The 26186-nt window shown below is 31.9% G+C and overlaps 1 protein-coding gene across 4 annotated transcripts in view; it reads left to right on the forward strand.

Moving 5' to 3' along the window:
• LOC129910239 (uncharacterized protein DDB_G0271670-like) overlaps window positions 1-26186 on the forward strand; it is a 227236-nt gene that overhangs the window by 143457 nt on the left and 57593 nt on the right. For all 4 annotated transcript variants that reach the window (XM_055987538.1, XM_055987537.1, XM_055987535.1 and 1 more), the window contains exon 5: window positions 24350-24401. The gene's annotated coding sequence lies outside the window, so the exon portion shown is untranslated. The remainder of the gene's footprint in view (window positions 1-24349; window positions 24402-26186) is intronic.

The following is a 26186-nucleotide window of genomic DNA, read 5'->3' on the forward strand; positions in this document are numbered from 1 at the left end:
TTTAACAAAGCCATGTTGGTTGTCACATAAAACGGAGGAACAGTGAAAAGACAAAACATCACAAATAATAGATTCAAACATTTTGGGTATAGCAGATAGTGATCATCAACAATTCATAATTCTTTCTCCCAAGAACAAAAGTATACTTCTCTAATAGATTTAAGTATGCTAATTTTGAATCAGAATTCAAAAAAAATCGATCATCTCCTGTTTTTGAGATATAGCATTTTTTTTTTCGATTTTCTAATCAAAAACTGGATTTTGTGATTCTCTAACGTTTATATCTCCAAATCCTGAGGTGCTAGATTCTTTTTGACTTCGGATTCAAACTCAGCGTATCAAAAACCGTGAAAAAGTATAGTTTTGTTCCTAGGTTCCTAGGTCGGGATCTAAAAGGTTTATTTTCTACAAACTGCTCATATTTTTTAAAAAATCAGATTTAGATTCAGGAAAGTCAAATCTTTCATAATTTCAAAAAATTATTTGAAAGAGAAAAAAAAAGATAAATTTAGCAGACCAGTGTAATTTAAGTTGAACATAAACTCTTATTCTCTACTTTTTCCTTTCCGCAAACTGTCATTATAAGGATTTATGTTGAACTTAAATGCTTAAGTTTCGATTCAGCAAACGGCTCTCAGTAGTAAATTAGGTACTGTAAGAGGTTCGGTTTAGGTCCTAACTTTAGTAACTTTAAGTTTTCAAGGTGAACTAAGAAGTAATGAGGCGATATTAATTTTAAGTGATTATTTAAATTTTGAACTGAAAAATGACATTTTTGGAATGATAGCGTTTTTAAAGCAAAATCTTATGAACCCCTGTGTAAAATTTCATCTAGTAGTTTTTAATAACAAAAATGCAGCTGTAAACTTTTTTGACATTCTGTGGTTTCTACTTCTAAGAAGGAGTCGGTGTACATTATTAAAACAAATGAGTCGGATAAAAAACTTCGTTCCTTTAGAACGAAATTGCAAACTCCATTCATGAAGATTATACATATGTTAAATGGATGTATGTATGTACTTGCTCATCTATTGATATTGTTTGAAAGTAAAAGTTGATATACATGAAAAACTTTGATGCAGGCTCCAGGTCAATTGACCTGGAGCCTGCATCAAAGTTTTTCATATATATACTATTTGAAGAGGTCACTACAAAATTCCTATAATTGTAAAAGTTGATAATGCATATAACATATTTGGTGATTGCAAGAATTCCGCTGATGTTCTCGAAGGAATCATGTGTAATACAAGAAACTGATTGGATTTTGCAACTAAGAATCTGAAGAATCTATTAATTCCAAAGGAATTTGGCATCAATCATTTGATAAACTATTAATTGTCAAAGATTCTATCGATAGCGTCAATTTAAAGTTCATTTCAACACTCAAACTTTCATATTCGTAACGTCAATATTAAATCAAAATTTTGGACTAAGGCTAGTTCTGCACTTATGCGAGGACTTGGGCTAAACTGAAAACTTAACTTAAGCTTTGAAATTTTAATGATAAATTCATAATGATGGACTTACTAAAAAAATACCTCATACTTCTTCTACCATTTACCCAGGAGTACTATTGTTTGATTCTAAAATCACGTTTTGCCATCAACTTCTTTGTGGAAAAAGTTGGGTTAGGATAGTGAAAGAAACGTTTCAAGGGCTGCGGCAAGAGATTTGTAAGACAGGATTGGCCTGATAATGGTTCTTTTTATACTCAATGAATGATTTACGGACTAAATCCCCATCAAAAAACAAATCTACTTCTAGTGTAGAAAGCTATTGAAGATCTTATAACTTTCTGCTGCCTACATTTAAATATGTCTCAAAATGCTGCTCACTATCTATCTCGAAATGGTGCCCACAAAAATTCTTTAAGTCCTGGTACCTCTTCGGCCTTATTTTCCTTTACGAAAGTTCTTAATGGGAAGTCATCTGCAGTTAGTTTGGTATTGAAATGTCTCATTTTTTACTACTTCTTGAAAATTGGTCTAAGTTAATATGAAGTGAGACATAAGGCCCACTGCTTTTATGTGTCTAATGCCTGGATGGGAGGGATATAAGTCCCATATTGTATTCGGAGCTTATGTTCCTTTTTAAAATCGGGTGTACTTCAAATAATAATAACACAAAAATTGATTGGTGTTCCTGGACCTTATGTCCCTACGTCATAAGTTGTGAGATTTCAAGTTATTTCGCTCTGCATTATCTCGTGGACCTGGTACGTACAGTCTAATTGTAGCTTTGTCACTCTGATTGTTTTTTTTAGGTTCTGTTTGATTTTTTCACACAATAACACAATTATTTAAGTATTCTTCATAAATATATAAATACCCTTCAAGCAAGAAAACGGAGTTAAGAAAAGACACTCCGACCGAGAAGACGGGGTTGCACTCACACACTTGCAACTTTTTGTGTATAAACACAAAGTCGAAGGAGAAATCGTGGTGAAAAAACCAATACATATAAAATCGGCTCTGCTGTGATTATAATTTCCATACTAATTTGAGGCGCCTTCGGACCTGTTTCTGAGCCGAAGTCGGACTCAGCTCCGCCTGAGGCGGAGCGGATTCGGACCAAGGACGGACTTGTTTGCTTAAAGGGTATAAGGAGTGCTTTAGATTTTAATACCATCAAGATTTTGTCAATAAAGCTATTAGGAAGCAAGATGAAAAAAGCCCTCAGAAACAATTTAGAAAATTTCAACTTGAGTTTCAAAATCAATTTCGGTCATAATTATTTTTATTAGTGCATTTCCAAGGCTATACCTTTTCCGGGATCCAGCCGTGTGCGTCTTCCCGTTCTCCTTCAGGGACATAAACCCAACGAAGGTACTTTTTATAATCCTGTTGAAAAGTTGCTCGTTAGAGGAGAGCATCATAGTTGTTTTTTCTTCTCTCTTTTTCAATATATTTTTTTTTTTACTTTAAAAGCAAACCGTGCCATTTCTCAAGAGACACCAGAGAAGATTTTCCAAGTTTCCTTTTTTTTTGTTTTTGTGTTGTTGTGTCTTAGAACAAGTTGTCATCATAGCAGCAAGTCGTAGAGTTTGGTGCAAATACAACATTATACAACACCAGAAAATATATATACAAAGGTGCTTGCGGAGTTTGGGTCTGCCTAGAGATTTGTGTCATAATGTCTTCTTTGTGTTGGTTGTTGCTGTGACAAAACGTTACACATTCTTGTCGTTACTTTGTTCCTAAAAATCCTTGGTTAAAAGATAAAGTCAGAGGTCGTTAAGCCTAAAGGCACAAGGAGAAAAGAAAAAGAAGTTGATGGGGCAACAAACTTGGGAATGCATATTGACGCAGCATTTGTGAGAAGATAGCAGCCATTGGGGTTGTATATGGAATGGAATAGAAAATGCGAGAATGGGATTCGAGAATGGATCAAGGCACTCTCTTTCTATATCTTTGACTGTGTGCAGTGCGGTGTGGTGGTTTAGAGTGCCACACAGAGATTGAGTGTTTCTTTATAAGAAACAACAGCAGTCAGCTAGAAAGAAGAATATTATATAACAACAAACAACTTGTTACAACTTGATTTGGCTTATTGAAGGAAAGAACACGAAAAACTTTTGGCGCCCAACGCGAGGATAACGACATTGATGGAGGACTTTATTGTTGAAAAACTCTGCCAGTTCAACTTGTTTTTTTTATGTTTTCAGTTTTTTCCTATGAATGTGAATTGTTTTACAGAGTTCTAGAATGTTCGTTGTTGCATAAAGAACAAAGTTAGTGGGGCCTACAACATTATATTTACAAAAATAAAAAAAACGAAAAAAAAAACTGTAAATGTAATTACTTTGTGTGGATGTGAATGTGGGTTTCAGAGTTGTAAAAATGAGTGAACGTTAACTTTAGCAAGGATTCGCATTGTGCTCCTATTGTTCATATCGCATTCAGGCATTCAACAGAGAATGACAAATGTAAGTCGAGTCTATGTGTGGAGTTATTTCTTTTACTAGACAATGGATGGCGTTGATTGTGGCTATACTCACATATGCACATTTATAGGAGCTATATATGTATAGTTTTGGCTTTTGGAAGTTTCGCAAGTTGGTGCTTTTCAGTTGTTATCTATTGTTATTTTGAAGATTTATAAATGTGTATAAGGATGAAGGTATGTAAGTGAAATAGTTTTGGCTTTGTTTTTTGTATGTATTATTGAAATAACTTTTGTATAGTTATTAGCAAGAAGGATGCTATTGTGAAATTAACTATCTTTTCTGGTTTATTTCAAATAATTAAGGCACTTCTAATAGAATTTTGACATTAAGTTGAGCATTTGAAATAATTATTTAAAAATATTTTTGTCTATTGTTCTGTTTCTATTGAAGATAAGTTTGGGAAAACTTTATTTTCAATTACAACACAAAAACTTATTTTATTTTTAAGATAAAAATAAATGTTTAGATTGTTTTGCTTTGTCTCTAATTCATTACATTACATATTAATCTAATCCGAAGATAAATCTACGGACTAGACACACACTACAGCTTCGGAAACTTAGTCCATTTTGCTGATACAGCACAAGACATTAATACAACAGAGAGAAAGACAAAGAAAGAAAGAACAACAGAAACACATATAACACATAACTACGTGGCACAGAGGGGGAGACATCGTTGACAATTGTCTCATGTTATCGCACAGGTGGCTTCAGTTAAGCTGGCGATTTTAGAAAAAACTTCTGAGCCGACCGTTGGGTTCGAACCCACGATGTCTGGCTCTGAAGTCATCTACTCATTCCTCTGTGCCATGGCCACCTGCTGTCTCTAATTCAGAATTTTCTTTGAAAACTAATTCGTATGTGTTCTTTTGAAACAACAACTTGCCTAAAAAATATATTTTTGAAAATTTCTTCCAAATGCATCGAGTGAGACATCTATAGAAAGTTCCTTTTAAGCTCTATTTATAACTGAAGACCAAAAGTTTCTTGGAGGTCTAGTTGCTGAGTTTTTTGCATTAGGTAAAACATTTTTTTTTTCTTACATTCGTAGGTAGATATCTTCGGGCCAAAGTCTCGAAATAAGTTTTGGTTTATACAGATATGAGTTCACAGTGAAAGATTTTAAAAAAAAAATGCCGAAAAAAATTGTATTTTAAAAAATTTCCTCCAAATTCATCGACTGAGACATCAAAAGAAAGGTCTCTTTAAGCTCTGTTCAAAAAAAAAAGTAAAGCCAATGACAGAAATAAATAAAATGCACGACTGGTTTGCACGTAAAAGTAACTCAAATGTCAAAAGCTTTTATTAAAAAAAAATTTTATTGAACAAAATCAAGTAGGTACCTATGCCATTTGATTTCTTGTATAAAAAAGAATTGTTAGAAAAAAAAAGTTAAAAATCGTTGGATACTTTTTTTAAATAATTTTTTGTATACCTACCTATGTACATATGTCCTTATGTATGTATAAAAATTTTCTAATATTTAAAAAAAAAAACGAAATTTCGGTAAAATTTATCAACCTGTTTTCATAAAATTGATTTTTCAAAAAAAAAATTTTATAAGTTTTTTAAAAATTCAGAAATGTGTTTTTTGAAATTTTCTTATAAAATAATAACTTTATTAGCTCTGTATAAAAATTTTAGTTGAAATTGGCTTTGTCGTTTAGGAGAATTCATAGATCAAAAATCCGTTCTATGGTAGGTAGCGTAAGTAACAGTATACAAAAAATATTTTCATTTTTTTTTCACAAGTTGACTTATATTTCACACAAAAATTTTAATTAAAATTGCTTGAGCCGTTTTTGAACAAAAAAGTATTTTTTCAATTTCCGTTATATCATAGGTACCGTAATTTTTGGTTCTAAAAAAAAAACTCAATTTGTCCTCTAGGAGGGAATCACCCAAAAATGTTAACTAACAAGTTTGAAGAAAATCGCCTTTTTTGCATTCTCCATCATCGTAATGTCATGCCTGACTGTAATCTCGAGTTGGATTTTTACTTGCAATATACATAGGTACTATGTATATATCAAGTTATGCATTCGTACAAAAAAAAAAAGTTGAGATAACATTTTTCCATGACATTACGATGATAGAGAATGCCAAAAAAGTGGGTCCCCGAAGTCCGTCTGTCAGCCTGTCAGTTCGTCAGTTTTTCTGTCTGTAAACGAAGCTACAGCCTAAACGGATGGACCGATTGATGTCAAACTTGGTATGTAGTATTATTTGGCTACTCTCCAGAGGGGTTTTTGGAATTAATTTTTTTGGACCAAAAATAACGGTACTTGTCATATACCGATTTTAGTAAAATTGAAACTGCTCAAAAACGGCTGCAACGATTTTGTTTAAAAAATTTAAATGTAAGTTTTAAGACAAGGTCTATCTTCTAATAAAATTTTTTTTTTGAAAATCACTATTGACGGTACCTGCCATAGAACCGTTTTTTCCAAATCCGATTATCTCCGAAAGTGCTTGTTCGATTTTAACGAAACTTTTTGTAAAAAAGCATTTATATAATTTTAATATAAGCCAAAAACAAAATTTCAAAAAAAAAAATAATTTTTGGATTAAAAAAAAAAAAAAATTGAAAAATCAAATTTTCGAAAATGGGACATTGAACTTTTTTGAAATTTTGTTTTTAGATGTTGATTAGTGATTTCTACAAAATGGCATACCAATTTTATTTAAAAACTTTTTTTTCAAAAAATTATTTATAAAAAATTAGTTTTTTAAAAAAACGGCTCTAACGATTTTGAAAATTTTTTTTTATAAAAATGCACTTTAATATATCAATCAAAACTGCATAGGTACTTGTTTTAGGAGGGCAATTTGATTTCATATTTCGCACCTCCGGTGGTACAACGACGTAAGTGCAAAAATGTTGATTCTTCAGAAAACGAGTTTAAACATTTTGAAAACGTTTGAAAACAATGTAACGGTCCGAATACATTTCTGCCCCCTGGATACAAATAGAACATTTTCAATTGGGTCTTTGTTTCATCGGAAGGAAATACCTTTTCTTGGAACTATGGCATACTTAACTCAGAAAATTCAAAATTTGCACTTACGTCGTTGTTCCACCGGGGGTGCGATTTTATTTTATTTTTAAAAACGAATTTTATTTTTATTTTTTATTTATTTTTTTTTTTTTGTACCTATTAGGTACCTATATTTTCCAAATTTCTATATAAAAAATCTTAAAAATTTAAGCAACTTTAACTCCAAGAGCAAGTTCGTGCGACCCAGTCGTGCATTTTATTTTTTTTCGAATCATAAACTTGCCCTATAGTTCCTACCTATATCGCAAATAAAAAGAAGTCTAAAGAAAATGTAGAATGAAAAATTAACAATGATTTGCCAAATAATTAAAAACAAGAGTTTTAACTCTTTCGTGCTTTTAAGGGATTTATAAAAGCGTGTAACGTGTTCAAAAAATTGACGGTCAGTAATAAATATACACAGAGAAAAATATGACCCGCTAAAAACTAACAGATTGCCATATTGTTTTACCGTCCATACATTTCATAAGGAAATCTTATTAAAATCAACGATTAATAAGGTTTTTTTAAGGAGATTTCTTATTATTTTTATAGAGAAAATCTTATTAAAATTTGACTGAAAAGTTGATTTTTTTTACAACTTAGCACTAGAACAAAAATCGCGATCAATATTTTCATGGCAGGTTGGTTCAGGTGGTAAGGTGGGCGACTAATGATTTGAAGTCTCCAGTTCGATTCCCAGCCTGGTCATCGTTTTTTTTATTTTTTTGCAGATTTTAAAACAATAAGGAAAACCCGATTGTTTTAATAAGGTTTCCTTCTTGAATGAAAACCATAGAGAAATCTTATTGTTTTTGTTCTATTTTATGTGGTCTATTTTTCTCTGTGTACATATTATAATATATTTCCGTGCAAATGTAGCTCGTAAGTCACGAACTAACTTGAGAAGTGACTCAAATATTTTGAAAATTTTGTATTGGTCTATTTCCATTTACTTGTTTTTTTATCCCAAAATTTTTGTAATCGATCTTCAACAATAGAGACTAACAGGAACAGATATTAAATGTTCATATGAATTTCTAAAATGGTTTTAAATTTATGTTTCACTCAAAACCATTTGTTTTCTTTTTCGAAAATGTAATTTCCTCAAAAAGGAGTTGTCTTTTCTAAAAAATTTAATAAATTTTCTCTCCAATTTTATCGATGAGATAGAAGGTACTATAAATTTTCATTAAATTGACAATACACTTTTGTATCTAGAGAGATTCCAAATTCATTTTTCTCCCCAAAGTCATTTCAACTTAATTATATTCTCTCGAAAATTCTATTTTCATAGGTAGGCAGGCATGTATCTCTACCTGTCGGTAATGAAACTTTTAAATCGAAACTTAAATGACAATTCAGCAAGACCATGTATATTCTCTCTTGCACATCAAGAACAGGACCCCAAAAGGCAAGGACAATAAATATCGAAAAATGTTCTTCAAGTTTTCGACCTAATTTCTGGAAAAACTTTCCTCTCAGAGTCTTTCCCAAGTTATAAAGATAGGTATAGAATTTTGTTTTTGTAAGACCATATCCTTTAATTATTATTATCGACCAACGTATATAGAAATGAAGATATCTTAGACTGTACTCTGTACCTTATATAATTTTTGCACATTCATCTGAGTGCAAATCCGTACAAATGGCATTGCCCACTCGACCATTCAATGTGCAAGAGTACATTGTGCCACTTTAACAAAACCATGGCATGGAGATATCACTATCCTTCCAAACCAGTGAACACATCACAAAACGCCTGCTTGTCTTCTTCGTCTTTATGGGTTCTTTCTTCTTCTCCACTTCTTGTAAATTCGTTTTTTTTTTTTTTTTCTCCGAGAGCTCGAAGCTGAAAACACCGACTCCGACTACCTTACTTTACATCCCTCCCGGTTCCGTTCCGTATACCGTATTACACCGTAAGGGATAGAAAAGAAGCAGTAAAAAGGATGTTTCGACGATGTAACATGACTCCAGTATAAACGTGTAATTAAAGTTAATTGTGTTGCATTATTAATGGCCAACAGGCAGAGAAGATTCTACAACACCACAGGCATCGGAGAATGGCGTCAACCGACGAAGACCGACGACGACGGGGGGAAGGCTTAGGAAATTTTGAGGATGAGGACTCGTTCCACACAGCTTCCAAAAGAATGGTCACACAAAAGGGCACAAGACAAGGCCCACACAGTTTTGTCTCTATACATAAAGCTTTATAACATGCATACGAGTATGAATACAAGTTCCGTTCGGAGTTCGGAGAAGACATCATTTTATGTGAGCGAGCTGTGTGACGAAGGACGAAATCGAGGACCTTTTGTTTTTGTTCTACAGTGCATGCTGAGCATCCAGAGAAACCATTTCATGTAGCTTCTTCCCTGAGGCGTTGTATTGTGTTTCATCGGGGTCTATGGAAGGAGTACCTACAATGTAGACCGTTCTTCGCCTTCTTCGACGTATATAAAACGTCTTCTTGAAGCTATATGGCTTGTGATTTTGTTTCGTTGTTTCTGCTGGTGTGTTTTGTGTAAGGCTTTGAGTTATAATTTAATGTCAATGCTTTATTTTTCATTGTGGAGAAAATGATATTTAAGTGCTTCGACATAATGGAGCATACACATCACACAGGCACACGGAAGTGCGGTAGCGTGAAGGCAAATGATAGGCGGACGTGTGGAAGAGAAGAGTCTTTTTCCATTGTAACGGCGTGTTGATATGATAGATTTGACATTTAAGTGGAACGACATGGAGGCGAGTGCTAAATTAAACTAAAACTGTTGGCGTATAGGTATACTTTTCTACCCAAGAAGAATGGAAGAAAGGAGAAACGCACACTGGACTGAGTTGATTTTAATTTACATCAGAAAATTCTGAAAGAGACGAGTTACTTAACGCATGGACTGTGTGCGGTTGTGGTTCTATTTCATTCCCTCACTATTATAAGCTCTTCTCAAACAATAACGATCGGCCGTTGGCTTAGAAAGTTGTCAGTTAATAATGTGATGTAATTAAAGTTCGTCCTTTTCTCCAGGCCCCCAAGTAGATTTGCTTGTATTAGAAATTACCTATGATGAAGGTATTTCCTTTTAAGGTAGATATACCTTAGAGGTAATCATTCTTATTATATACCTACATGAAGGTGGACAGGACATAGAACCTTATTTTAGACATTTTGGATTAGTTTGATTGGCATCTATAGACACGAGTTGAGGCTTTATTATAGGAAGGTTTAAGGTAATGTTTTTTGCTTACTTACCTACATGTGTCAGTTTTGGGGTTATAAAAGTGTAATAAAGTTAATGTAATTGATAAACTTTTCGTACAAGCGTTTTTGATTAGAAACATGCATGGTGGGCCATTTGAGTTTAGTTAAGTTTAATACATGTTGCGGTTGCCTGATACAACTTGGAAGGCTATATTATGTTTTCGTTTTCGTTTTCGTTTATCGATTTGGGAAAATGAACATAGTTGGAATTCGATTTTGTCAGTAGAGGCATTAATCTCGGAGGCACTTAAGGTGATTGGAAAATTTATAAATCGTATAAATCGTGAGTGTTAGCATTTTTTTTTTATTAAGAATGTTTCGTCGGGAATCACATAAAATTAGTAACTTTAACTTCATTGAACAGAATCAATAATTTTTCTAAAAAACGATGAGAAAAGGGTCACCATCATGAACCTTTAAAAAATACAAATATGTATCATACAAAAATAATCATAAAAAATAAAGTTTGCCGCTCAGCTCTTTTGTTTAAACGGGACTACTTAAAACACGAGAAATTGTTGATGCTTTTTTTTAATGCATTCGTCCCATCACTGTGCTTTGTATTTACTTAATATGGACTTAAGTCCTTCTTATATAATAATGCCAGAAATGCGCTTTATAATTCTAATTTTGTTCCTGGCTATTTGTGTAAGATTCGGTGGAACAACGTACAGTATTTGATCGACAGGTCCTTACCTACCTGCTAACAAGTCTTCTTGACATCATTTGGAATTAGAGCTGAGGCTGCTATTGCGATAGCTACTTTCACTCACTCATCTCTTCCACTGAGCAGTGAGCAGTTGCGATTGCTATTTAATACAGCTAGCAGTGAGCAGTTGCGATTGCTATTTAATATAGCTGCTCACTGCTCATTCCTCAGCCTTACAAAAATCCAAACCAATCTTAATTGCTGTCTTCTTTTTTTCTTACATTTACAATGATAAACATGAAGCGACCAGGTGAACATGGAGAACAGTAAAAATGTTCGATGTTCTTGAAGATTTCACTGCTTTTATAAGTAAAACTGCTCTGTGTTCTTTTGTAACTTCACTACTCTTTTTCAGAAAATTTTTTAAATTTTACTGATTTTTTGTGAACATTCTGTTCTTCATATCTAATGCTTTGGTTAACGATGAAAAAAGCAAAAATGTAGAGAAAAATTTGACTTGAATTACCATTGTTTCAGTGCAGGCATTCAAGGAGTTATTTCTTATGACAAAAATCGGAAATAGATAATAACTTTTAATTTATTTTTCATTCCATATTTTCAATTATATTTTAAATTAGGAAGACATTTAATAGACCAGTGCCAATAATTTAGGATAAATGGTATATGAAAGGGGAAAAAGAAATTGCCCACAAAAAAATTGGAGGAAAGGGGGTGGGTGGGCGAAAAAGTGGGGTGGGTATCAAAAATCATGGTTTTTTACAATTTCTGTCAAAACTAGACGTCCTATCGAAAAAAGTCAAATGCAAAAGTTGTAGGTAGTATAAATGTCTACAACTTTTACTCAAACAATTTTTTTCTATAACCTCAAAAATATTGGAAAAAATGCAAAAATACGATTTTTTTGATTTTTTATTTTTATCTTTTACAAAAATGGTTGGATTTTTACAAAACTTGGTTAAAAACTACTTTGTTATGTTTTCTATCTATTAAACATTTTTTTTGAGCAAAAAGTGAATTTTTGGATTTTTGACAAATTTTATTTGAAAAAATAGCCTATTTTTCAATCAAAAACGTTACCGAAAAAATTTTTGATATTTGAAAAGTTTGAAATGAAATTATTTAGATTAAAACCTATTATTTAAGATTGTGTGGAAAAACTATACTTTTGTTTTAGAAATAATTGAGAAAAATTGAAAAAAACAAAAAAACGATTTTTAAGATCGATTTTTCCGTAAATGACAGTAATATTGGCGAGAAATAATTTTCCATAGAAACTAAATTATATTTTCTAATGGCCTTTGACCTTCTTAATTTGAATCTAGCATTAGAATAGCTCTAACGTGAAAAGTTTTTGAGATATTGAATTTTGAACGTCCAAAACACAATTTTTGTGATGTTTTGCATGGTAATATCTCAAAAACGTGATGTGATAGAATTTTTCTGACTTCGGATTCGAGCTCAGCGCACAAAAAACTATTAGAAAAATATACTTTGATTTCTATAAAAAAAACTTTTTGACTAGTGAATTCGAACATGGAAGAAAAAATCGAATGCCTTGTTATAAGGAGTTATTTGCGGCATTAGCTGCTATTTAAAGAGTGATAAAATATCAGCTATTAAATCGTGCTTTTTTACTTGCGATATAGGTACTATATCAAGTTATGCATTCGTACAAAAAAAAAAGTTGAGATAACATTTTTCCATGACATTACGATGGTAGAGAATGCCAAAAAAGTGGGTCCCGGAAGTCCGTTTGTCTGTCTGTAAACGCAACTACAGCCTAAGCGGATGGACCGATTGATGTCAAACTTGGTATTTAACGTTATTTGGCGACTCTCCAGAGGATTTTTGGAATTAATTTTTTTGGACCAAAAATAACGGTACTTGTCATATACCGATTTTAGTAAAATTGAAATATCTCGAAAACGGCTCCAACGATTTTGTTTAAAAAATTCAAATGATAGTTTTAAGCTAAGGTCTATCTTCTTATGAATTTTTTTTTTTTTTTGAAAATCATTATTAACTGTACCTGCCATAGAACCGTTTTTTTTTTTTTTTAAATCCGTTTATCTCCGAAACGGCTTATTCGATTTGAACGAAACTTTTTGTGAAGAAGCATTTATAAAATTTAAAAATAAACCAAAAATTAAATTTCCCAAAAAAACAATTTTTGGGTTTTTGAAAAAAATTTGAAAATTTTTTTTTGAAAAATCAAATTTTCGAAAACGGAACATTGAATTTTTTTTGAAATTTTGTTTTTAGATGTTGATTAGTGATTTTATATTTTCAAACTTTTTTTCCAAGAAATTATTTATAAAAAATTAGTTTTTTAAAAAACGGCTCTAACGATTTTGAAAATTTTTTTTCTAAAAATGCATCTTAATATATCAATCAAAACTGCATACTTGTTTTGGAGGGCAATTTGATTTCAAATTTTATTTTATTTTTTAAAAAACGAATTTTATTTTTTTTCCAAATTTCAATATAAAAAGTCTTAAAAATTTAAGCAACTTTAACTCTAAGAGCAAGTTCGTGCAACCCAGTCGTGCATTTTATTTAATACGCTTTTACTTATTTTTAAAAATCGCACTTTTCCACACCCCTATTTGGAATAAGTAGTTTTAACGATTAACTTAGTCAATTTTTCGAGGATAAGGATAAGGTTACATATAGGTCTGTCGTGTGATGACTGATGAAATGATTCCTATTTAGAAAGTCGAAGTAGTGGAGGTGATTTTTCCATTTTTTTCTTTACAAAATTGCCGAAAGTTTTTATCAAGAATTTTAGAATTGTAAATTATCTAAGATTTTTATATACCTAAATTGGATAAAGCTTTACTAGAATATGGTACAATATAAACTAATTAATTACCTATTTAAGTTTCAACTTTTAAATCAACAATTTTAAAACCCATATATACAGTCTACCAGACAAAGCCTTTTTGTCTGACCTTAAAACTCCCCCCATTTTTGTACTTTATTTCACCTGAATAACCCGATTTTTCATTTACAAATAAAAATCAACATTAAACAACTCAAATTAAAACACAGACTTGTAACGCCTTTGACTACGAAATTCATGAAAAAAAAAATATATATAGTAGGTACCTTTGCACACCACCATCATCATTTTGTATTTTACAATAAACCGCACACAAAACAGAGCACAAAAGACCTGGAAAATTCAAATGGATCAACTGAGTCGTATAAAACTGGCGGGTGGGCATACAAAAGAAAAACCACAAAGGTTCGTGCTTTATCAAAAGGACCGCCTGCGTTTTCTCTGTTTGTTGGTTAAAAATGTACACGTTAACTACTTTTTTTTTTTTTGCAGTTGTTGTTGATTATTTCGTCCTTTCTGTTTTGTTCTGTTTGGAAATGACCAACTTTTTGAAGAAGTTCATTCAAGCACACAGCTTAAAAAGCCTTTAGAGACGGCACACGAACCAAATATAGCCTTCGTCTCTAAAGGCTTTCTGAATTGGGAAGGGGTTGTATACGTCATGACGACGCAACATAACTTTTACGTGCTAAACTACTAATTAAACACTATATACCCAGAGTGAAGTCGAATGTGGTGTAGAGTGGGTGCAAGATTACACAACAACACCTCAGAAAAAGTAAAGCAAATGGAAAACAACAGAAAACCTAGAAAACTGCTCAGAAAAGAACTTCCCAGGAAACTATTCTGACGGGAAAAAAATGAAGAAAAAATAAAATGCAGACCGTTCTCTCTCTGAGGGAAAGAAACTACCGAAAAGTTGAGTTTTCAAAAAAAAAAAAAAAGCTCTGTATACAGCATCCAACAACAGCAGATGCGGCCTTCAAGGATGCCTAAAACTACATGATGTATATCAAGTTTATTTGTTTTCGTTTTTTTCTTCTTCTTCTTCTTGTTCTCATTTTTATAGCTGTTAAGTTCTCAAGTCTCCGCAAGTCCTTTTTCCTTGATGGTCTCGTCCCTACTTGAGCTTAAGCCCAACAACTCTTGTTCTTGTTGTGGCATAGTTCTTATAGGTTTAAATAGGTGTGTGTGTGTATGTAAGTATAGTTGGTGTGATATGGCAAGAAACAAGAAATATTAAAAAAGCAAAAAAAAAAACTTTGAAATAATTTTCGGTTCAAAACATTAAGTGGAATGTGATGATGAAGATGATGAAATAGGATCTTGGGGTGGATTTTATATACAAAATAGACTTGAGTTCATACATAATAGTGTGAGAACATGTAGGTACCTGAATCTTCATCCCTTTCCGACGATAGATCACTTTTCGGTCCATGCAACTGTCCAATGATGAGGGTTTAATGTTCTTTCAAGTTCTCTCATCTTGAGATGTTTTTGCTTTCTTGAAATCTTAAATACAGTCTCTTCAAGAAGTAAAAGTGGAAGAAGGATGAGTGTTAAATAACAGTAAGTAAAAGATGGCTACTTTCATTCTTTCTTTTTTTTTTTGTATGTGTGGACAACTCTTATATAGAAAGTCTAAAACTATATACCAAAGAAACTTTTGTTCGGTGTGCTTTCAGTTCTAATTTATTGTTTTGAAATTAATTTCCTTTTATTAGTGCCTAACTTGAATAAAAAAAAAAAAAATTTGTGGTATGCTTGAATTAATTTTAAGTTAAAACTTTTAGTTTTTGTGAAACCAACAAAAAACACAAATAAAATAGAAGAGGTCGAGGGTTGAGGTTGACTGTTCTACGTTCTTTGAGGAAAAACTTTTGAAAGTCTTCTTTTGATTGACATTGGAAAAGTTTTTGTACTCAAAAGGAATTATTTATACCTTGTTAGTTTGCTGTGATTATTTAAGAAAGGGAGGACGTTTAAATAAAAATATTTTATTGATAAAATTAATAAATAAACAATTTTTGGAAAATTTGGATTTGTTTTTGAAAAAAAAAAAAATAATAATAATAAAGGTATGAAATTATTTCGTTAATTTTTACGATATACATAGTTGGATATGGATACTGTCTTTTTTTACTTATACGTTATGGACCATGGGTTTAAGTGTGCAATGAGTCAACAATTCAGTTTGTTTCATTATTTTCTGCAATTTAACTTCAAGGGTCACTGTGGCGTATGTGTAACTTTTTGTTTTATTGAAAAATCTTGTTCGTAACTGTAAATTGTTATATTCTTGAGCAATTAATTAGATCAGTTGATTTTTGATGAAATCCATAAAAAACATTTCTGTATGCTCGTAAGTGGAAAGTGGGGCAGTTTTGAACACTTTTTGCTTTCGCAACTGCTAGAAAGATATTTATTCGATTTATTGATCTGTTAAGTTTACTTATATGAAGCAGTGATATTTAACTTCGATTTTAAATTATATCTGGTTATTTTAGCATATTATTTATATTTAATTTTAATTTTTAACCAATATTAGATCTTATGTTCAAAAGTGCCCCATGTATTGGGCAGTTTTGAACATGAAAGGGGCAGTTTTGAACATCAGTATTAATTTCGTTGTAATGAATAAATAATTCTTAACTTTTCATTAGTTTTTTAATAAGAACATACAAAAACTCCAAATTGATTATTATATCATATTCAATTAACTCGGCGAACCCCACAGAAGAAGAAAAAGAAGAAGATCATATTCAATTAACCAACAAATAATAAAAACTCAAAAAAAATAACATTAAAATTTAAACTATAGTTATCAGTTTATCACATTTATAAGTTCAAAAGAAAAACAAAAGCCAAGAAAAATTCATTTAAAATATATCTTAGAAAAATGGTATTCATACCATTTATGCTTCTCAGAGTAAAATAGATTTATTTTCAATATATGTATATAGATATATTTCTAGACATTAAATCCAAATGTTAACAAAGCGGATGTTCTTCATGTACCAGGAGCATTAATTGGTGTAGGTAGCTTGACTTTAATTTCTATAACGCTTAAGCGGTATATAATCGAGTTCTCATCGAGAACAGTCTAGCAGAACTTGAAGAATTCAGGCATTTTTTTAAATCTTCAATTATGTTGTACATATTCCCATTTTTTCTTTAATTTTGCCCACAAATGCTTGTTTCATTATTTTTTTTATAAGAACATTACGATTTATTAAATAAAACACATTCAAGTGTCCTTAAAATGTCTGATACAAACTGTTCGGGGCGGTTTTGAACATGTTCAAAAGTGCCCCACCATACTTGTTCAAAACTGCCCCCACTGTGTCAACGACATAAAATGTTGAATAAATATTTAACATTAATATATTCATTCAAAAATTCACCGTCAATTAGTTTAAAATTCATTAACCATTAACAAAAACTGTATTGCGATTTGAAATCACTTACCAATTTTTTTTTACACTCTAGCAACTAAAAAACTGAAAAAATGCAAAACCACTATAAATATCACCTTCCACCTATAAATCTGAAAGTCAGCGGAGATAACGATGGAAAATCGTTGACATTTATGGATATCGGGTTCAAATATCGAAATACTTCTAAAAAAGATTGATATACTAAAATTTTATATGCAGTGTTCAAATGTGCCCCGTGTTCAAAACTGCCCCACTCTCCCCTATAGAGTTTAACGCATTTCTATAAGTTTTTATACAAAGTTTAAATTCATAAAATGTAGAAAATATTTGAGTGACTAGTTTCTGACAAAAATTATGTATCATAATTAAATATGAGCCTTAAACATGTTTATGTAAACTTAATAGTTTTCAAAATATTGTTTTTCAAACTTCATCGATTTTGTTCAGATCGAGTTTATTTTTTTCAATACTGTTTTTAGCACTTTTGACTTTTATGAAAACTGAAATCTTTTAACATTGAGGAAGTGCTCGATCCAAACTCCCAAAAGTGCATTTTACGAAAAAAAAATATTTGGAAAAGCATTTTGGACCACAGGGACAGATTTAAGTTATTTATAGAAGTGTTCATTTCCAAATATTGGATGGTTCATATGAATTCGAAGAATTTCGTACTTCAAAGTGATCCAAATCAAAAACTCTGATAATTTTTCGTAAGAATAGCTTTTAGAAATGTTTCTTCAAACATTATAATTCAGGGAAATGACATTATGTTTTTAACTGCAACGCTGTGTGCGTCTAAGCTGCATGCAATAGTTTCTTTCAGCCATCTCAATCTCTAGTCAATTTAGCCCCTTAAGTCTTTCAAGATCATCTTCTCATTTTTTCTTTGTACCCTCTGGCTGTTTGTTTTCATAACTAAAAACCAAGGTTTTTCTTACATTCCGAGGCAAATATCTGCGGACCAAAGTCTCGAAACATGTTTTGGTTTACAGATACGAATTCACAATGAACAGGCTTAACATTTCGGTAAAAAATTAAAAATTAATTTTTTTAATATTTTCGAAAAAAAATTCAAGGTAAACCCCTTGCGTAAAAATAATACATTTCAAAAAAGTCCCCCAAATCCAACGAATGTACATCAAAATAAACCATAAAGACCTTTTTAAGCTCTATTCATAAATGAAACCCAAAAGTTTCTTGGACGTCTGGTTGCTGAATTATTTGTAATCGAAATATTGTATTTCTTACATTCGGAGGCAATTATTTTTGTATCAAGGTCACGAAACAAATTTTGGTTCACAGATATTAGTTCACAACGAATAGGCCTATCCATTTAGGGAAAAAAATTACAAATTATTTTTTTTTAAATTTTCGAGAAAAAATTAAGGTTAATCCCTTGCCTAAAAAAAATACATTTTATAAAATATCCTCCAAATTCCCCGAGTAAAACATCAAAAGAAAGGTCTCTTTGAGCTCTATTTAACACAGAAAACCAAAAGTTTCTGTGAGGTCTGATTGCTGATTTACTTGCATCCAAAAATTCTTTAATTTTCCGTTGAGTTTGAATGGACTATAGATGTGATGATTTCTTGAAAATTCCTGCTTTCTTCGAAAGGAGCAACTTTAAAAAAAAAAATAAACTGAATTCAAACGTGAAATTGAAGCGTTACAGTTCATAACATTTTTAACATGATTTAATAAGGGTAATGAAAAGAACTCGACAAATGTCTTGGACACGTTATCCTATATCTCCCCCTTTGGTCTTTAACTCCTGAAAATTGCACGAACTTGAAAAGTTCAATGCTCCAATTTCAAAAGGCTTTCCTGTTAGTATTATCCTATTACAGTGTTGAGACTAACAATAGACTATCGCAAATGCCGAAAGTCCTTGAGGGATAAATTGATAAGATATCACTAACCCTCCCCTCCTCCATTATAAGTCCTTTTTGCAATCCCAAAATTCTAACACTTTCAGTTAATTTAACTCTTTGTCCAAAATTATAGTACACAACAACAGTGCCAGACCGCTAAACATTGCCACCAAATATAATCGCATATCAATCTGATTGTTCTTCCGAGAACAATGCGCACCATGCTATTGGCTAGCCAATTGTGTATTACAAAAGAGTGGAGCATTGGTGGTATTCAATTTACAACCACAATCACCTGCGGTTTATTGGAAAGCGCCAAAATAGAATTCCAATTGAAATTTCTGCCAGAGTGCGTGTACGACACGGCCGGCAACGGCGGAAACCGTTTACAACACGATAAAATTGCTGCGAACAATACCATTAACCCCAATTTCTAAATAAACTACAAGTCCTTTTGCCAAATAAAGGATGCATGTACGAATGGTCTTTGGTTCTATGTAAAAATATATAGTCCTTTTTTTTTAACCAATCCGAACAACGTGCATTTTACTCGGTGGAACGAATTAATTAACCCATTTGCAATTAGCAGAAACGAAGTATTCAGAGAGATGGAGACTCTCACTCTTTATGGTTAAACAACAAAAGAAATATTACTCTCCTTCCTGCTCCTTTTCTGAGCTTCACAAAGGGACAATAGAAAAATGATGATGATGGCGGTAGTGTTGCCTCGACGCACAGTGCGTTGATTCAGTGCAAAGTATGGAAAAAATTCAAAACAGCCTAATTTGTATGATCTTTTCTTTTAACATTATTTTTTAGTCTCATGGCAAGTAAATTGTGTATAAAAACATTTTTTATTTCGGTTATAAGTTTTTGTCATATAAGTACACTAAGGATTGTTATTTTTATAACTCAAAAAGTGCGTTTTTCATACAAATTGTGTGTAAAAAGGCTTGAAACAATCAGTCATAGCTAGCAGGGACGCGGGTGGACGCGGATGAATGATACCTTTTTGGAAAGGTCGTATTTCCCACTTTATAACCTATTAACTTTTTTGATGAATGCTCGTGAATCAAAAATTATGCTGAACTTTGAAAATAAGCTGTTTTTGTGAGAAATAAACCGTTACTTTACCGGTTATTAAAACGATCTAAGTGCAAAAAAAACCAATAAAATATATTAAGCTTACCCTTCTAACGAGTATCCAATTAAAAACCGGTTTAATTGGAGCAATTTAACTCCGTGGTGCAGCTATTCGTAAATCATCACTAAATGGCCTACTTTTGACATGTTACCTTTAAGAGGTTGTGTAGCTTGCTGTAGTTGCATTTTACAAAAAAAAAAATTACAGTTCATCTAGTTAGACATTTGGCTATAATTTTGCATTCTTCAAAACTGGTTTTAGAAGGTCAAATTTTTTGACTTTTTTCCACTGGTCGCCGCACTGTGCGACGGGTGCTGAATGTTTGAGTTAATTCAATTGTTTCTTTCTATTCTTTTGGGGTGGAAAATGTGGGGAGGCTTATCCTTGCCACATAGGTGGAGTCGGAGTGTGACCCGACTATTGTATACGCTCGCCTGAGTACCTTTTTATTTGTACGGTGGTGGTGTTCCGGTGATGAAGTCCTTCAAATTCAATTCCATTCAATTGAGTCTAGGAATCGATAGAAAAAAAAAAGGAAATACACTACCAGCTGCTGCTGGGAAGATTTCCCACACACAATCAGGACAGGACTTTGGAAAATAATTTTTATCCTTGGATGGGTAGAGGATGATGATGATGACAGAAAAGAAGGTTAGAACAGCCAGGCCAGTCGAAAGGAATATGATTTGAAAACTCTGAGCGGATTATCCAGGTATCCTATTCAACAAATAATCCCTCAATGAGTTTGCTGTATTGCAGACTCTAACCCCCCAATGGAGGTCTTCATAGTCGTCGTCGTTGACTATGGTGATGGTGTCCTTGTACGTGTGCATTTGGAATATAACGAATAATCCCTCCACACGTTGACACTGGGTATATTTTGGACTTTTGTCTCTCTGCTCCGCTCCATAGGTATATAGCTACCGCCTGCGCTTAGTCCCTATACAATCGTATAGAGAGTAACAGTATAGTGGTCGCATTTGAAGTCCTTTGCTAACAAATGAAATTCTCTAGCTTCAGTTCGGTCCAATTTGTATTCAGGACAGAGGCGTCTAATTGAATTACATAGACGACACGAAGGCAAAATATATGTATAGAAAAGAAAGATGAAGAAGGAATAAAAAGATGGCAACAGGAAAGCACACACAGAGGACTAAAATATACAACTCTCCTGATGTCCTGGAGCTGGGATATAGGAGGATATAGAATATATACATTTATATCTTTTGGGGGCTCAATACTAGAAAGGAGAGTATTTTGGCATCTTGAGAATGTGGAGAAAGGAAATCCACTTTATAAATGGCTTTTGTGAAATCGTATACAGGATCTCTCTTCGTCCTTGTCTTCTTCTTCTTCTATTTTATAGGTCTTGAGCCGCCTTTGCCTGGGAAAACACAATGAATGGATGTTGTGATGTTGACTTTTCCCAAGGATATGGCTCGCTCTTTGAATTAGATGAAGGAGTATAGGTATAAGGATACACATATCCTGCTGATGCTTTGGCTATATATGTGTATGTGTGTGAATTAGGACCGTAAAATATCCGACGATAGGTCATTAGCACACATTTGTAACATATGAGGACATTTTCATTTCAATTCCATATATAGCACTTGTTTCATCTCATTCCATCATTCTTTATGTGTATATGTTTATCTCTTTCTATCTCTAGAGCCCGATGACAACAATCATGGATTTTTGTTGCGGCAGCACTGAAAACAAATGTGATCGTTTATAAAGATTGAAAGAGGATAGGCAATGAATGAGTCCAAGGAGGGTTTTCTAAGATGAATGAGACTAATGGTTTCATCTTATTTGGGGGAGAGAATATATATATTTTTTTTTTGAGTGAGATAAAATATAATTTGTTAGAGTAATCAGTTAACACTGAAACTCTCTCATTCTGTTGATAAGGTTTAAATTTGAAGGAAATTGATGTTCAATGGTTGTAGTGAGTTAAAAATTATGTGAAGAAGATAAGATACATGTATAAGACTTTGAATGGTAAATTATGTGCTTAAAAACTGACAAGGCTCTCTTTGTAGATTTTTCAACTTTGATATTTAAACAAAAAAACAAGATAATAAAATCAATTATTTTTATTAAATCTTAAGATTAATTGTGAGAAAATATTTTATTTCCTTGAGAGGAATTTTTTTTTTGACAATTTAATTCAGTGCTGTATTGGGGTATTAAAGGCTTTTTTTTATATTTTGAATTCTATAATCCATTTATTCTTGTATGTATGTATGTTTTTTTTTTTTAATTGACAAATTTTGTTTTATTATGAAAAACAAGATTTAAATTCAATAGAATTAGATTACATTTCTACTGAGTTGTTGGTTAAGCACTTTGAAGAAATACTATTTATCTTGATGTATTAAATTGAAGTATATCGTTTTAGGGAAATCCAACAAAATTTTCAACTCTTATTTCACAATGAAAATTCTGAAAACTGCAAATTTGATTAAAACTTTGAAAAATAGATTGGAATTCAAATTTTCGAAAGACGAATATTGTTCCTAGGAAACTAAGATACAACCAATCCGGTTAGAACTAAAATAAGTTTTCAAACATGCTTCATAAACAAAGCCATTTCTCCCCCAGGAGTTTCTTTTAGTAATAAGAATAAGTCTATACTTACCTATTTATTTTTAATAACTACTATTCTAATAGTACAATTTTACCCGTTTAATATCAACAAATAAAAAAAAAACTGTTACCCTCATAAAACTTGCCAAAAAGTTTGCTTTGGAGATAAGAACCGAGGATTAAAAAAAGTCTATTAAAAAAAATTGGGTGGTAGAGTGTTTTTTCGAGGACAAAAGGGGATGATGGTCAAAAATATAGGTAGTGTACAAATTTGTTTGTGGAATATAATCATGCGACACATGTTTTTAAGGTATTTTTTGATGTTAAATCCAATGACATAAAAATAAAGTCAATACGTACAACAGGTAAAATATAACCGAAGCTAATGTGAAAACATCATTCACTGATGAAGTTCGGGATGAAAGTTTAAGAAAATTATTTTGGCGAAAGAGTGTTTTTTATTATGTATCATAACAGCTGACATAAACTTGGTGAAAAAGTATCGTTTGTTATAAGAACTATTAATCTACGGACGGATTTTAAAAAATTATCTTGGGTGAAAGGGTGTTTTTTTTAGGAAATGATGAAACTCAGAATATGTATACCTACTACAAAAACTGGGACAAAAATGGTAGGTACCCCAATAAAAATTGGTAGAAATAATTCATTTATAACAGTAACTCAGAAAGCAGTCTATTAAAATATTTTAGGTGAAAAGGTGTTTTTTTTTTGGGAAATAAGAAAAATCCGTGATAAGTCCAATAAAATCAATGGTATAAAAGGTACAAAGGTACACTTAACTTATTTATTAAAAACATTGTCTTTGTCATTAGAATTACAAATAAAATAAGTCTATATAAAAAATTTTGGTGAAAGGGTGTTCTTTTCGAAGAGACACTAAAATCTGTAGTGCCAAAAAGCCAATGATTAGCGTAAAACGCCTAAGACCTTAAGTTCAAATGATTAATTTGTCATCGAAACAAAAATACGATTTTTAGGGTGGTGGTCCAAAAAAGTTTCTTTTTTATATTCAGGCCACACGCTAAATTTGTTCGGCTCCACGAAATTTAGCCCTATGAAATAAGGCCCTTAAAAGAAAAAAATGCAATAAGGCTCCAAGCTGGAGTTTTTTTTTCATAATAAAATAATGCCGCCATGCAATAAGGTCCCAACGAAATGAAAAAATATCACAAAAATAAATGAAATAAAAACCCAACTTGTTTTGCTGTTTTTAGTGGAATATCATCCCAAACCAACAGAACTATTTTTATGGTCCTAATGCTCCTCAAGCATTTATACATTTTAATCCTTAATTGTAAGGATCATGGAGTAACAGAAAAGCTGCAAGGAATCGCGCTATTTGTCAAACTTTTAAAGGCTCTATGTCAAATAAAAAAAAAAAAACTCAGTTCAATTTGATATTTGTTTTATTTTAAAATCCCGTCGTTGAAATTTAAAAATAATTTAAAATCTTAACCAATTATTGCAACATTACAGAAAATTATTATAACCATTTATTATTTTGTTATTTCATTCCAGAAACTCTTTGAAAATATTTTTTTTTTCAAAATCACAAACATACAATCTTAAGGTAAGTCAAAAAAAAAAAAAAACTCCAATCAAATCGATATAAAATCAGTTTCATCACAAAATCTAATTTCATTTTAACTAACAATTGAAATCTAATTTCCTCCAATCATTTCCTCATAAATGCATATAAATCTTCCTCACTCACACGCACATACAACTTGCTCAAAAATCCTTGCATAAAATACCTCATTATTATACACTCAACTATAGTCCGAACATTTTTCAATAACATCTAAATGAAAATCGTATTTTCTTTCATTTCCAAAGAAAAACCTAACCCACACTTACTATGTTGAGGGATATTATAGTAGAACTAAGGACATTTTATTACAAAAGAATCCCACAGGAATGACTTTGAGTCGTACTTTTCTTTTGCAGACAAAAAAAAAAAAAAAAAAAAAAACCACCCACATTTTATGTGAAACCTCAAAAATGTTCTCTGTATAAATTGAAATTGGAAAAGAATCATGACGACACCAAATCGGTTGGTGGTACATAAATGTTTGACTATATACCTTATTTTTTTTCCAGAAATTGTCTGTGCATCTCTCTCACCGAGATAGTTGAGAAAAAATATTCGCAGATTTTTTTTTTCTATTTTTCTAGGTTTCCATCTTTTCTTATGTTCGCTTATGTCCTTGCATAAAATTTTTCTTTTTCTCTTTTTTTATTTAATAATAAAGTTATACAGATTCTTCCGTGTTGCTGGGAATCAGAGAGTACACTCTATGGTGTACATGTGTTCATGTGCCAGGAACAGGAACGAGGATACGAAAAAACACTTCAGGACCAAGGAAAACTTTTATTTTAATCAAAGGTGGTGATGGATCCACCACGAGTTTCAAATGAAAAAAAAAAAAACTTTTTCACCCTGCCTTGATAGTAGGAATAGGTTTGATATTCTTTAGGGGATATAATAGAGAATTGGTCTTGGGCATGATGGTTTTCGTCCTCGAATCGTTTTCAACCCCAAAATATTACTTTCGAAAAAAAGGACTTTTTCTTGTTTTTTCCTTTGGATATTATTTTATTTTATTTGGCTTTTTTGTGGGTATCCTTTTGGAACCGCATTTTCGACCCCAAGGCTGAGGTTTTGGATTGGAATTCTGCTTGTATCCAATTTTCATAAGTTTTTCTTCATCTTTACTGCTGCTGGTTGCTGCAGAGTGGGTGCATTCAGGCATTTATATTTTGTTCTGTTATTCTTGTTTCAATTTTGATGAATTTCAAAAAGTTCATTGCTCATTGGGCTTCATACTGTTTTCTATACTATTACCGGCTGGCCAAAAGTACTTGAGAAAAAGGCATGATTTGGCTTGTGGTTTGTGTGGTGTGGTGTCTGTATCTAGAATACACAGAGAAAAAAAAATAGGACGAGAAAACACTTTGCGGCAAACCTTCGATAAATTTTTGTTAGCAAAGATATAGACTCGAAGGTTTGGTTTGTTTTCTCTTTTTTTCTCCTATGAATCTTCTGCTTTAACTTCTTAAAAGTCTAGACAGGATGTCGTTCTAGGTATATTTATACATATAGGTGTGACTGTATCTATATTTTTTTTTTTTTTTAAATGAAGGTGGAGTAGGTATACGATAGTGAAGACAGAAATTTTATCTACTCTTAATTCGCTTCAGTGGAGGAAGTTTTTTGCTGCGAAGGAAATTGAAAATGAGATATATTCGCGATACGTGTTCAGTTTACTAAATGTAATAAGTTACAGTTCATCTAGATAAAACATGTTTGAAAAGAAGATATGAAAAAAAAAGCTAAATTGATCTATAAAGACTT

This window comes from Episyrphus balteatus, chromosome 2, assembly GCF_945859705.1.
Source record: "Episyrphus balteatus chromosome 2, idEpiBalt1.1, whole genome shotgun sequence".
Taxonomy (NCBI): Eukaryota; Metazoa; Arthropoda; class Insecta; order Diptera; family Syrphidae; genus Episyrphus; species Episyrphus balteatus.